The following is an 11,334-nucleotide window of genomic DNA, read 5'->3' as shown; positions in this document are numbered from 1 at the left end:
GAGGAAAGTCTATCCTTTTGATGCTACATTTAAACGAAATCAAACAAAATGAACGTTAATTGAAAAATTGCAGTTAAATACTGATTTTATGCAAAGTTTATATGAAATTACTTTAAATGTCACCAAAAAACAACTCAAATTACTAAATTTAGTTTAAAAGTTAATTTAAATAGCAGAGAACTTGCTATGCTCTGCATACTGAGTACTACTTAAGCACATAAATGAATTTTCCAACAAAGAATCTCGAAAATATGCGGCACTAACGCAGTTAAAGATAGACTTAAGTTTTGAAATTCTATTAATTTTTTCTTTGGCTGCTAGAACAAATTTCGCAAAAAACTATTAGCGAAAGCAATTAAATCTCGGAATATGAGGTTTACTCAATAACAAAAGAATCTGAATTCATCTCTTTTTAGTCATAAAAAAAGTTGAAGAAATGCGAATTCGAGTATTTCCATGAAAAGAGTTCCAGAGATTCTCATTCTTTTATCATCCTGGGCTTATTGATTTTGAACTTCCATATTAAAAATCGAAATATTTTGCAGATAAAAGTTCCTCAAATTCCTTTATTTGCACTTTAGGAGACATTTGTCAGAAGCGATTATTGCAATTTCAGTAGAAAATTGAAAGTTCGACTAAATTTTTATGAAGGAAACTACTTACAATGTCTAGATTTACACTTTATTAAATTTTAACAATTACTTCAATAATTTATTATAAATTATTGTTCAGATTCGCAGTTATGTAAGCCATTTGTTCACTTCAAAATTATCGGAAACTTTTGTTTTTCTTCTTCTTTTTTTAAAAAAAAAATAATAAGTTTAAGAATTCATGAAAGAGTCTCATTTTAAAGCAAAATAACATTTTAGATAGATTTACTTACTCAAAAATACTTACTATACCACGGTTAACACTTTATTAAATCTTGATAATTACCTCTCTAATTAAATATTAAGATCTTTTAGATTCGCAAATATTTTTTTAAATAATGGCAGATACTGAATTTGAATCTTTGCCTTTGAAGATGCCGGAATTGTTACTCATTCAGCGTTACCCAGTGGGAACCTGTGAACCAAAGTCACGGAGGCGAACAACGTTGCCCACGCCACACTTCCACAAACCCGTTTATAGGGTGGGCCACAGTCACACATCACACACGCACACAACAGGGGACAGCACAAAAAGAGAGAGAAATATCTATGCCCAGAGCGGGATTCTATCCCGCAGCCAATGGCTTCGCAATCAGGTGCGCTAACCGGTCGGCAGATTCGCTAGTGTAAAAATCTTTCGCTCACTTATAATCGCAGATTATCAGAAACTTACAGTTGTTTGATTTTTTTTAAAGAAAAAGTTCAAGTGTATTAAGGAGTCTTATTTTAAAACAAAATAATATTTTAGAAATATTTTAATAGTATTATGTTTTTTTATTTTTATTTATTTAATGGTAGGCACTGAACACTCTTCACCTTGGAAGATGCCGGAAGTGCTGCTCTTTAACTTTACCCGATGGACATCTGTGAACCTAAGTCACAGAGGCAAGCAGCATCTCACAACAGAGAACACCATCGTGAGAGAAGCATCTATGCCCTAAGCGGGATTTGAACCCGCAACTATTGGTTTCGCAGTCAGGTACGTAGACCGCTCGGCTATTTGACCAGTAGTGGTATTATGTGTAATGCTGATAGTTATTCCTTTTTGTATCATTTATTTCAACATGTTAATAAGCCTAATAAATCAATATAATGGTAGTTTAAAATTTTTAAAAATCTTATTCCTTAAAATGAGTTATTGTGATAATTATACTCAATTTAATCCGTTAGTTTTCGATTAAACAGACTTTTAACAACTCTCGATCTCTCTGGACAACTAGTCCCGTTGTGGACTGATCGTTAAGGCACGGTTCCCAGCAGATCACCGAAGTCAAGCATCACTGTCTGCGGTCAGTGTACGGGTGGGTGACCACTTGGATCAGTCTGCGTAGGGAACGAGGGTGTGCGGTATTTGTCCTCGCTAAACTGTTCTACCGTAAAGTGCTCGACTTCGCGTGCAGGTCGTCGGGCTACCGAAGCGGGGGTTCCATCCCCTTTCCAAAGGATCAAAATTGTGATGGCATGTCTTCGGATCATCCTCAGGGATGTTTCCCTGACTGTCGCCAATAGCCCATTGTGCAGCTCTAGTGCGACATAAATGAACTACTACTACTACTACTACTCTTGTCAGCTCTGGATTACTTTTACACATGCACACATATTGCTTTAAAACGTATAAATTAGTTTAATTATATAAGCATTTTTTTAAATATTGTAACACTGGATTAATTTTTTTTTCAGTTTATTAGTCAGTTTAGTAGTCAGTCAGTCAGTCAGTAATTTTTTTTTCAGTTTATTAGTCAGTTTAGTGCAATGAAATTTTACGAAACTTAATTACCAATTTCTATAGCAGATATTGATGCTTAATTAATAACTAATTAAAATCACTTTTGGTTATATATACACAAATATCGATGAGAATGTGACAAAAATATTTTGCCGTGGATAAGTGTGATGTTTACAGAGGGAAAAAAACACTTTAATGTTGAAACATAGTTTAAATGTGTTCTACGACCTTTGAGAATTAGAACTGCTCCCTATGGACTGATTAATAAATGCCATCAGCTTTATTCTGATATTTTTTTTCTCAACTACATAAAATTTTCATGTCATTAGCACCCTATTTCGAACTAATTTCCTTTAATAAAAATCAAAAAAGGTGCATTTAAAGTTTTCCTATAAACACCAGGGAATTTGCTTAAATGATCGCACATAAACTTATCCCTCATAATATTAGACGAAATTTAATATTCGCATCAATTTAATCGAAACAATATCTATTTAATCGGTGATTTTGAAGATCTACAATGTATCCATTACTCATATGATTCATAAGTAACTAAAGGACTAGCAACCTTACCCCCCGAACGATGCCTTTCAAAACTCAGGTTTGATGCTCGCGCCACTTTTTTTTTCCTGCTATCATTTAAACAGAAGTTGACCTTTCGACCCATGGCCTCTTCAGGGCGAATTCTAGTCGAATTCCACTTTCTCCAATGTTGTACTGATGGGAAAATCAAATATTCTTCACCAAATTTTCTTCTCTCAAAGTTTGTTCCATGAGAAACTAAAGTTCGTAATCGTGCACTACCTGTTTATACATGCCAAGCATGCATGGGTCGGATGGTCCATTTTCATGTATTTATGTGCGTATGTGTGAAATGTCTTCACTTCTTTAACCTCTCTATTGCCACTTTAAAAATGTCAAAAAGCAATTGTGGGTTCTTTTCATCTCCCGTTTGTGCCTCGCACTATATTTCCACATTCGACTCTCACTATATTTTTACATTATGAATGGTGTCTTTTATGAAAGTAATGATGTTTTATATATATATATATATATATATATATATATATATATATATATATATATATATATATATATATATATATATATATATATATATATATATATATATATATATATATATATATATATATATATATATATATATATATATATTTACAAAAGATTCATTTAGAAAACAAAACTTTGTTATATGTAACACCCTTCATAAACCATTTTAACTATATTAACATAAAATAATAGTCACAATTGAAGAATAATATAATATACAGCAACAGGAATATAATTTTAAAAAAGTTAATCATGTTCTGTAAAATGTCTCATTTCTAAATTATCGAAATAATGCGAAATTGTTGCAATAATGAAAAAGAAACAATAGGGAAGAGTATGTAAGATCGGGTAATAAGTCGAGACCAAATATCTTAATTGTTTCAAAATTAACTATGCTTTTTTATTAAGTTACCAAACTTTATTACATTTTGCTAGTCAAGGAGAAGGACCTTCTATATTAGCGAGTTGCTAAGTCAAGGCGTCTGAGTAGAGTAATTAGTTTCTCATTCCAATGACAAAAATTATTTTTAATTAAGCTTATTTTACGTTTAGTAAAGATTCATGCCTTAAAAAAACAATAAGTATTTAGTCCAATAATAGCACAGTGTTGTAACATTTCGATAACCTCTGCTTTCAAGTTAAGACCGCATACAATCCGGTTCCCATCCCCACCCACTTGATATGAGTCTATGCTGGGCCCACGAAAGCTGCAGTGCAGGGGAGTAATAAGATAACTGCATCTTCTAACATCACATGTAAATTACATGCATATTTTTTGAAATTATAATATAAAATAAAAATGTATGCTATTTTTTCACTAAAATTCTAGTCTTTTGGAATTTCCCGTAGAGTTAACATATGCACTAGTAGAGTACAACCGAAAGCTTTCTAGAAAAAAAAATCATTCATTAAAAGGTTTAATGACTTTTCAGAAATAATATATTGTCCTCAATTAAGAATGAATATCTTAATTTAATCTGACAGTTTCAAAGTCGAACAATTTAGCTCCAACAGTCCAAGCTTAGCTACTCGTCTTTAGAATCGAGCCTTAGTCTTACCCCACCTTCCCCTATGTTTGTTTATAATTTTCCAATTATGTGATTGTAAATATCATTGTAACATATTTCTGTGGCATATTATTTATATAATTTATGTTCTCTTTTATTTATTAGAATGTTGGGAACCCAGTTATTTTTCCAAATTATTTTATAGCAGTAGAGAATGTTGTAACCGTGTCTTATTGTACCGGAAAAGGGAAGGAAAAAAAGGGCTCTGATATGCTTTCTCTCCTTTAGTGAAAGTAAGAACTGCTTGTGACTGTCAATATTTATCAACAGTTACAACATATATTTGTAAATTTTTGATTGTAAATAAAAATGAATCTTAATTGTAACATCTTACTCTATAGGCGACGTTTACTGGCATAGAGGTGATACAAAGATCTTATATCACCTCTGTTTACAGGCCTTGGGCTCCCTCCTTTTTTTTTTTTTTTTTTTCTTTTTCTTTTCCACCTTCTTTTTACTCCTCTGACTCCACCTCAATGATATGGCAATTTTAAGATGAATGGGGTACAGGTCGCTTCGTGACCCCGGGAGTAATTATTAGTAAAATGTAGCAGATAAATGTTGTAGATAAATGATAAATATTGTAGTAGATAAATATTGTAGATAAACGATAAATGTTGTAGTAGTAGATAAATGATAAATATTGTAGTAGATAAATATTGTAGATAAATAATGGTTTGTTTTTTTTTTTTCGTTTTTTTTTTTAATGACGGGCACTTGGGATAAATAATGTAGTAGATAGTATTGTTATCTTTCTTCGAAAAAAGGTAAAAACGAAATAATTTTGCTACCAGTTTCTTTTATCTTTTCTACTCCATCATCATCTTTATTAGCGTACAGCAAATAGTAGCTAAAAAACACTTAATTATCTTGGTTCTTCTTTTTTATTTTTATTCTTCTGTTTCATTCTTCTTATAAGATATATCAAGAAAAAAATTATTAAAATATATAATCTTCATAGTTATATGCGATACTTTAAATATTGTTTTTTTCATTCCAAATTACGATACTCAAATATCAAAATAATTGATTGCTTCATTTGTTAAAAAAATGCATACATTAAATGCCAAAGAAAATTAAACAATAAGCCAAACGAAACAAAAGTACACATTAATATCATTAATTATAATCATTAATTATTTCTCTTAAACATCGTAATTAGTATTATGTCATCAAATATAAATTTTTCACTTTCAAACAACATTTTTAACGCTCTCTTCAACTCGTGAAAAAATGTCTATCATAGCGTTTAACTGTAGATCTTTGTTTTTGTATTCAATCTAAAAATGTTAGATAAATTAGAGGAACTGGAACAAATAACTAATCTACTTAAGTTAATGAAAGTTGATTCTTCAATACTTTACTTTTTCTACTGAAACAGTGAAGAGTAAAAACAATCAAAAAGTTAGTAATTTTTATTCCTTTAAACTGCAAGAGATTATAATAATTATTTTTGCGTCCTTTACAATTTATAATGTTAGCCATTATTTAACTTATATATGTCTAACAAATGGTGATTAATGCTTTCAAAAAATCAAACAGCTATTAAATTTATTTAATAGAATACTCTTTAAAAAATATGTAGAATATAAATACTGTAATCGTAAAAGATTTTTTATATTTAATCGAGAATTTCTTACTTTAGTATGTATGATATTAATTTTAATGTATCACTTAAAATATTTTTGAAGGGTAAAATATTGAACACCCGAGATATTAATTTGAACTGAAATACACTCTAAGCATTTTTATAAGGAACAATATTCTGAAAAATAAGGTGTATTGGTTAAACTTACTGAGCATCAGCCTAACTTTTTACCCCCGACTTATTAACTACTTCTTTGTGCATGATCTTAATCCAAGTGTATTATTGAAAATATTCAATGGGGTAAAATATTGAAAACAAGATATATTAATTTAAACTCATATCAAGTCATTTTGACGAGGAAAAATATTGCGAAAAGCAAGATAAGTTTATTTAAACCTCTAAGCCGTAGGTCCGACTTCCATCTCGAATCCGACTTTATCTCGAAACTAATTGCTTTTCCGTACGAAAATTCATTAAATCGTTGTGCTGTTAAATAAGGAAGTAGCAGGAGAAATTTTTGTACCATCTTGTTCACAGTCGTAACGCTTCGCTTGCAGGTTTAAAAATATATCAAATTCAGGGAGGGCCTTTAGGAAAGAAAAAATGTAGCTGAAAGAGGATATAAATTCAAAAGTATATGAAACTTTAGACATTTTGATAAGAAAAAAGAATGTAAAACAAGACATATAAATTTAAAAGTATATAAAACTCGAAGTATTTTGATAACGAAAAATTATGGAAAACGGGAATATAAATTTAGAAGCTTATCAAACACAAGGTGGTTTGATAAGAACAAATTTTAAAATGAGATGAAAAATTTTAATAACTAGTTTTTTTCAAGTAGACTAAAAGAAAAGAAAATAATCTTATGTTTGATAGACCTAAAACAAAAAATTGAGAAAGACGTGCGGGAGATTTTCGTTGGAGATAATTAAGAAAGTTCTTCCCCCTAAGATATTTATCGGATTTGTAAAAAATAAAATTACCATTCTCTAATATCTCTAAAATATTCTAATTAATCATTGCTGACAGTATTTCAAGTTTCCAAATCAGACAAAAAACTTAATTACTTCAACATAAGTTTTATATCTTCTCTTTGCCATTTTTAAGTAAAGCAAAAGGACTCATTAAATAATTATTCAAAATGACTTTTTATTGCATGGAATTAACTTTGGTTGAGCGAATTTTATAATTGCGCTCAAAATTTTCGATCATCTTAAAACCTTCTCACGCAAGAATGAAAATTTACAATAATGGGTTCAAACTTTCCACCATTCTCACAAACAAACTATATATTGGAATCATATTTTCAAATTTCAACTATTCCTCGTATTTTGATTATCAAGAATCCGAGTCCGTCGGAAAAAAATTATGTTTATTCAAAGAAGGTATGTTTTTGTGTCTGATTGTCTAACTCGAAATAACGTCTGCACTAATTGATAAGCATATTTAAGATTAGGTTCTGGAACAACTGAGTTCTAGTACGTGGTAATTCAATCTTCAAAAAAAACATTTTATTCAAGGTTTGCACCTTATTTTTCACACTGTGTATAGCAATTAAGTTTAATAAGTTAATTAATAAGTTTTTCTTGAGCCTTTAAAAATGTCTTCAATAGCAAATTTCTCGGAAAAAAATATCCGGGACTATTAGAATAAGATACTCTCATTCACGCATAGTTGGCAGCATCATAAAGCTGCTTAGCGCCGAAATGTCTAGTATTTTCCATCTCTTACGATAGGTGACGCACCCAGATAAACTGATTAAACCATATTCAAGGGTTCATTTAATAAAACACAACTCAACCTCAAACTATTTCCACTTTCAATAAACTAACCAAAAGTCTAGCTCCAATGTCCAGTTAAATTTTTTTTTCAGTTTAGAAACCATGCTAGTCGTAAATGGAGAAAACCGAAATAGTAAAAAATATTTTATTATTGTAAACTTTGAGGTTAATTGTATGACCAGGCTTCGGCCGGTTATTATACAGTAATTTTATAAGTAAATTCTAACACAACAGTGTATTTAAGTACAGACGCAGTTTCATTTTAAATTTGAAAATCAGGTTCGTTGTCTTCTTTTTCAAAGTACAAAAATAGTCACATTTTAGCCCATGAATTATTTCACATACGAACTAAGTCAGCATTACGAATCAGCCTTTTGAAAACTATAGTAGAATTGATTTATTAACTACTGGGGGCTTTTCCAATCAATAAATTTTTATTATAAGCCTAAATAGGCACCAAATTGTGCCCGCTTATCTCCCAATATGCTATTTAATTTATATTGACCCACGGGGCATAATAAATTGGCTGTTTTCTGATAACTATATGCAACTATGTGGTCATGTATACCTGTGGCTTCATTGAATCAAACTCTCATTAAAAAGGTAATCTTAGAGATCTTTGACGCTCACCTGCTATCGTGTCACTGTCATTGAGTTATTTTTTTCTTTATTTTTTATTTCAAACTCAGCGTGTTCCTAATTTTTTTTGAAATAACAAGTACTTAAATTTTTTAGGTACGAATATGCAGATAGGCTCTGTAATAGCTTATATATTTATCTGATTTTTTTTATACATAAATTTTAAGATTGCGTGACTCTCGAATTATCTCTAATGATTGATTTTCCGACGCATCCACTTAATTCAGAAATACTAGTGTCACTCTGAAAAAATAAAATAAAAATATTTATGGAAAAAAAATGATGTAAAAGATAAAATGAAAATAAACTCCTTTATTCCAGAGCAGTGTTATCTCCTTGTGTTGCGAAATTTCTAGTTATTTTTTACCGCAGATTGGTGATTAGAGCCTTCCATTGTTTTATAGTTATTCAAAGTAGTTAAACCTTCAGGTCACATGAGTGACAATTTTATTTTTTACTCTACATAGAATTATACATCAGTAATTTCAGTAATTTTACACTCTGTATGAAAATGTAGTATATTTAAGCGATTTTACTCTAGATCATGGGTCACCAAACCTTTTTGATCATCGACCCCTATATAATTTTTCAAAATCTCCATCGACCTCCCATAAAAGTAATTTTCTGTTAAAAAAATATAACTCTATTAGATACTGTGTTTGTACATTTATTTTATGATTATAACATTTATAAAAATAATAGTACATTGTGTAACAATAGTTTTATGAAAAATATATTAATTTTGAAATTTAAATATACCTTAAAATTTATTAAAAAATTAGTAATTATAAATAAGTAGAAATAGTAAGTAAAGTAACAACAGATTGTAAATGCTTCTTAATAAATGAGATGGGTGTGCCTGTTGTTTTTTTGCAAGGTTCGCTATATTGGGTTCAAAATTGGTCCATTTTAATCTTAAATCCCCTCAAAACTCCACATTTAATTTATTTCTGTACTTAGTTAAGATTGAACTAACGTGACTGAAACCGGTTTCAACCATATAGGAACTTGGAACATAAATGGCTGAGCTATTTCGTAAAGTTTTATATATTTTTGCATTATATTTATATATGTCCAAAATTTGCTTATTGTTAAATTTTTATAAAGCGTCTCTGCTTCAAGATCCCACAATAATTCAGCAAGTTTATCTTGCAGTTTTGTCGCGGGCTGTACAAATCCATATTATTAATACTCATCTTCTTCTTTACATGCATTGATGATTAAAATTGATATCTAAACTAAACGAATGGTTTTATCGAAAAAATAACTAATTATCCAAAACTGCAAAAGTTTTAATAATGACACTGCAAATATTCAACACTGATCACAGTTTTCAAAGATGGCTGAAACTGCGTATGATATTTGCGTTTTGTAACGTCAATGCTCGTCACACGTGACATTTGGACAAACGCACATTTGCATGACTTATAAAACAGAAGAGCAGAGTTGGTGCCACTGAGAGCTGGTACGTAAATACTTGTTTCACCCGAATAAATATATGTTTATTAATCTATGTTCTATAAAGAAACTGATATTAAGTCAATTATAAAAAATTCACAAATTTTACATACTCAGTTAGGTATGCGTGATTTTCGTATTAAGAACTGTTTTTTCTTCGACCCCCAATCGACACTTCCGATTCGGATCGACCCACGGCCTCGGATCAACCCCCATTCGACCCCCCGGCTCAGATCGACCCCTGCTTTTGTTAAATAGACCCTTGGGATCTATATAGACCACTTTGGCGACCTCTGCTCTAGATAGAATTATAGTATATTTCAGTAATTTCACTCTACATAGAATAATAGTATATTTCAGTAATTTTACTCTGTATGGAATTATAGTATATTTATACTATTTTACTCTACATAGAATTATAGTATATTTCTGTGATTTTACTCTACATAGAATTATAGTATATTTCAGTAATTTTACACTACGTAGAAATATATTATTTTTCAGTAATTTTACTCTACATAGAAGTATAATATACTTTATCAATATTCCTCTACATGGAATTATAGTATATTTCAGTAATTTTACTCCATAATCCAGTAATTTTGCAGAATTTTTATCAGAAATCAAAGGTTACATAAGGAATTTATAAATGTTTTATCATTCTTTCATTTCACTGCTTAATTTTCATGCTGTTTTATCAAAGAAAAAGTCTGCACAAATTTTCAAATGGCTATTGTCAGGATCCTGATTCCTCTCCCACGCATTTGATTGACCCCTTGACCTGAGGGTCAGAGGGTGAAGGACACTGCAGGTGTCGTCCCCTACATTGGGGGTGGAGCAAAGGACTGTTTCTGATGGGAAAGAGGATTTTTTAGGGATCAGATCAGTTTTGAACGCAGGAGAGATTAGCTTTGAACGCAGAAGAGTTGAGTTTCGAGTTGAACTATGCTAGAGAAAGTATGAGAGAGAAGGGAGCAGCAGCGCTCCGGAATATTATATTCTCCAATTCATGTATCATTTTGTAAATAATTCTATAATCAAGAATTTAGTAATAAATAAGCTAAAATTGAAATAATCCTTGGTCATCCTTATTGAGGAGTCTTTAAAAACGAACCAAGAGACAAAAGGTCTCACAAATGTCGCAGCCTGTCAGGATGGAAGGAGGACTGCTATGCTAAGGAAAAGAATCATCGCCGATGCCCACTATGAGAAATGCCCAGTAAAGAGTGTTGCCTCATGGAGTCAATCTTGATAGAAGGATGCCTACGGAATTGCCTAGTGAAAAAGATTGCCTGAAGGAAAGGGTGACGGTGGACTGACAACATCGACGGGACTATTATCGCCGGAGGCG

The 11,334-nt window shown here is 30.8% G+C and overlaps 1 long non-coding RNA gene across 1 annotated transcript; it reads left to right on the top strand.

The window, feature by feature from the left end:
* The first annotated feature begins 1,451 nt into the window (after positions 1-1,451).
* LOC147813971 (uncharacterized) lies at positions 1,452-4,840 on the top strand. Its single transcript, XR_015432290.1, has 2 exons — positions 1,452-1,629; positions 4,620-4,840. It is a non-coding gene; the product is annotated as an uncharacterized LOC147813971 (long non-coding RNA).
* Positions 4,841-11,334: the final 6,494 nt, after the last annotated feature.

The sequence above is a fragment of the Parasteatoda tepidariorum genome, chromosome 3 (genome assembly GCF_982258835.1).
Source record: "Parasteatoda tepidariorum strain Cologne lab strain chromosome 3, Ptep-v5.0, whole genome shotgun sequence".
In the NCBI taxonomy this organism is placed as follows: Eukaryota; Metazoa; Arthropoda; class Arachnida; order Araneae; family Theridiidae; genus Parasteatoda; species Parasteatoda tepidariorum.
The sequence above is the reverse complement of the archived record's forward strand: the minus strand, read 5'-3'. Positions and strand labels throughout refer to the sequence as shown.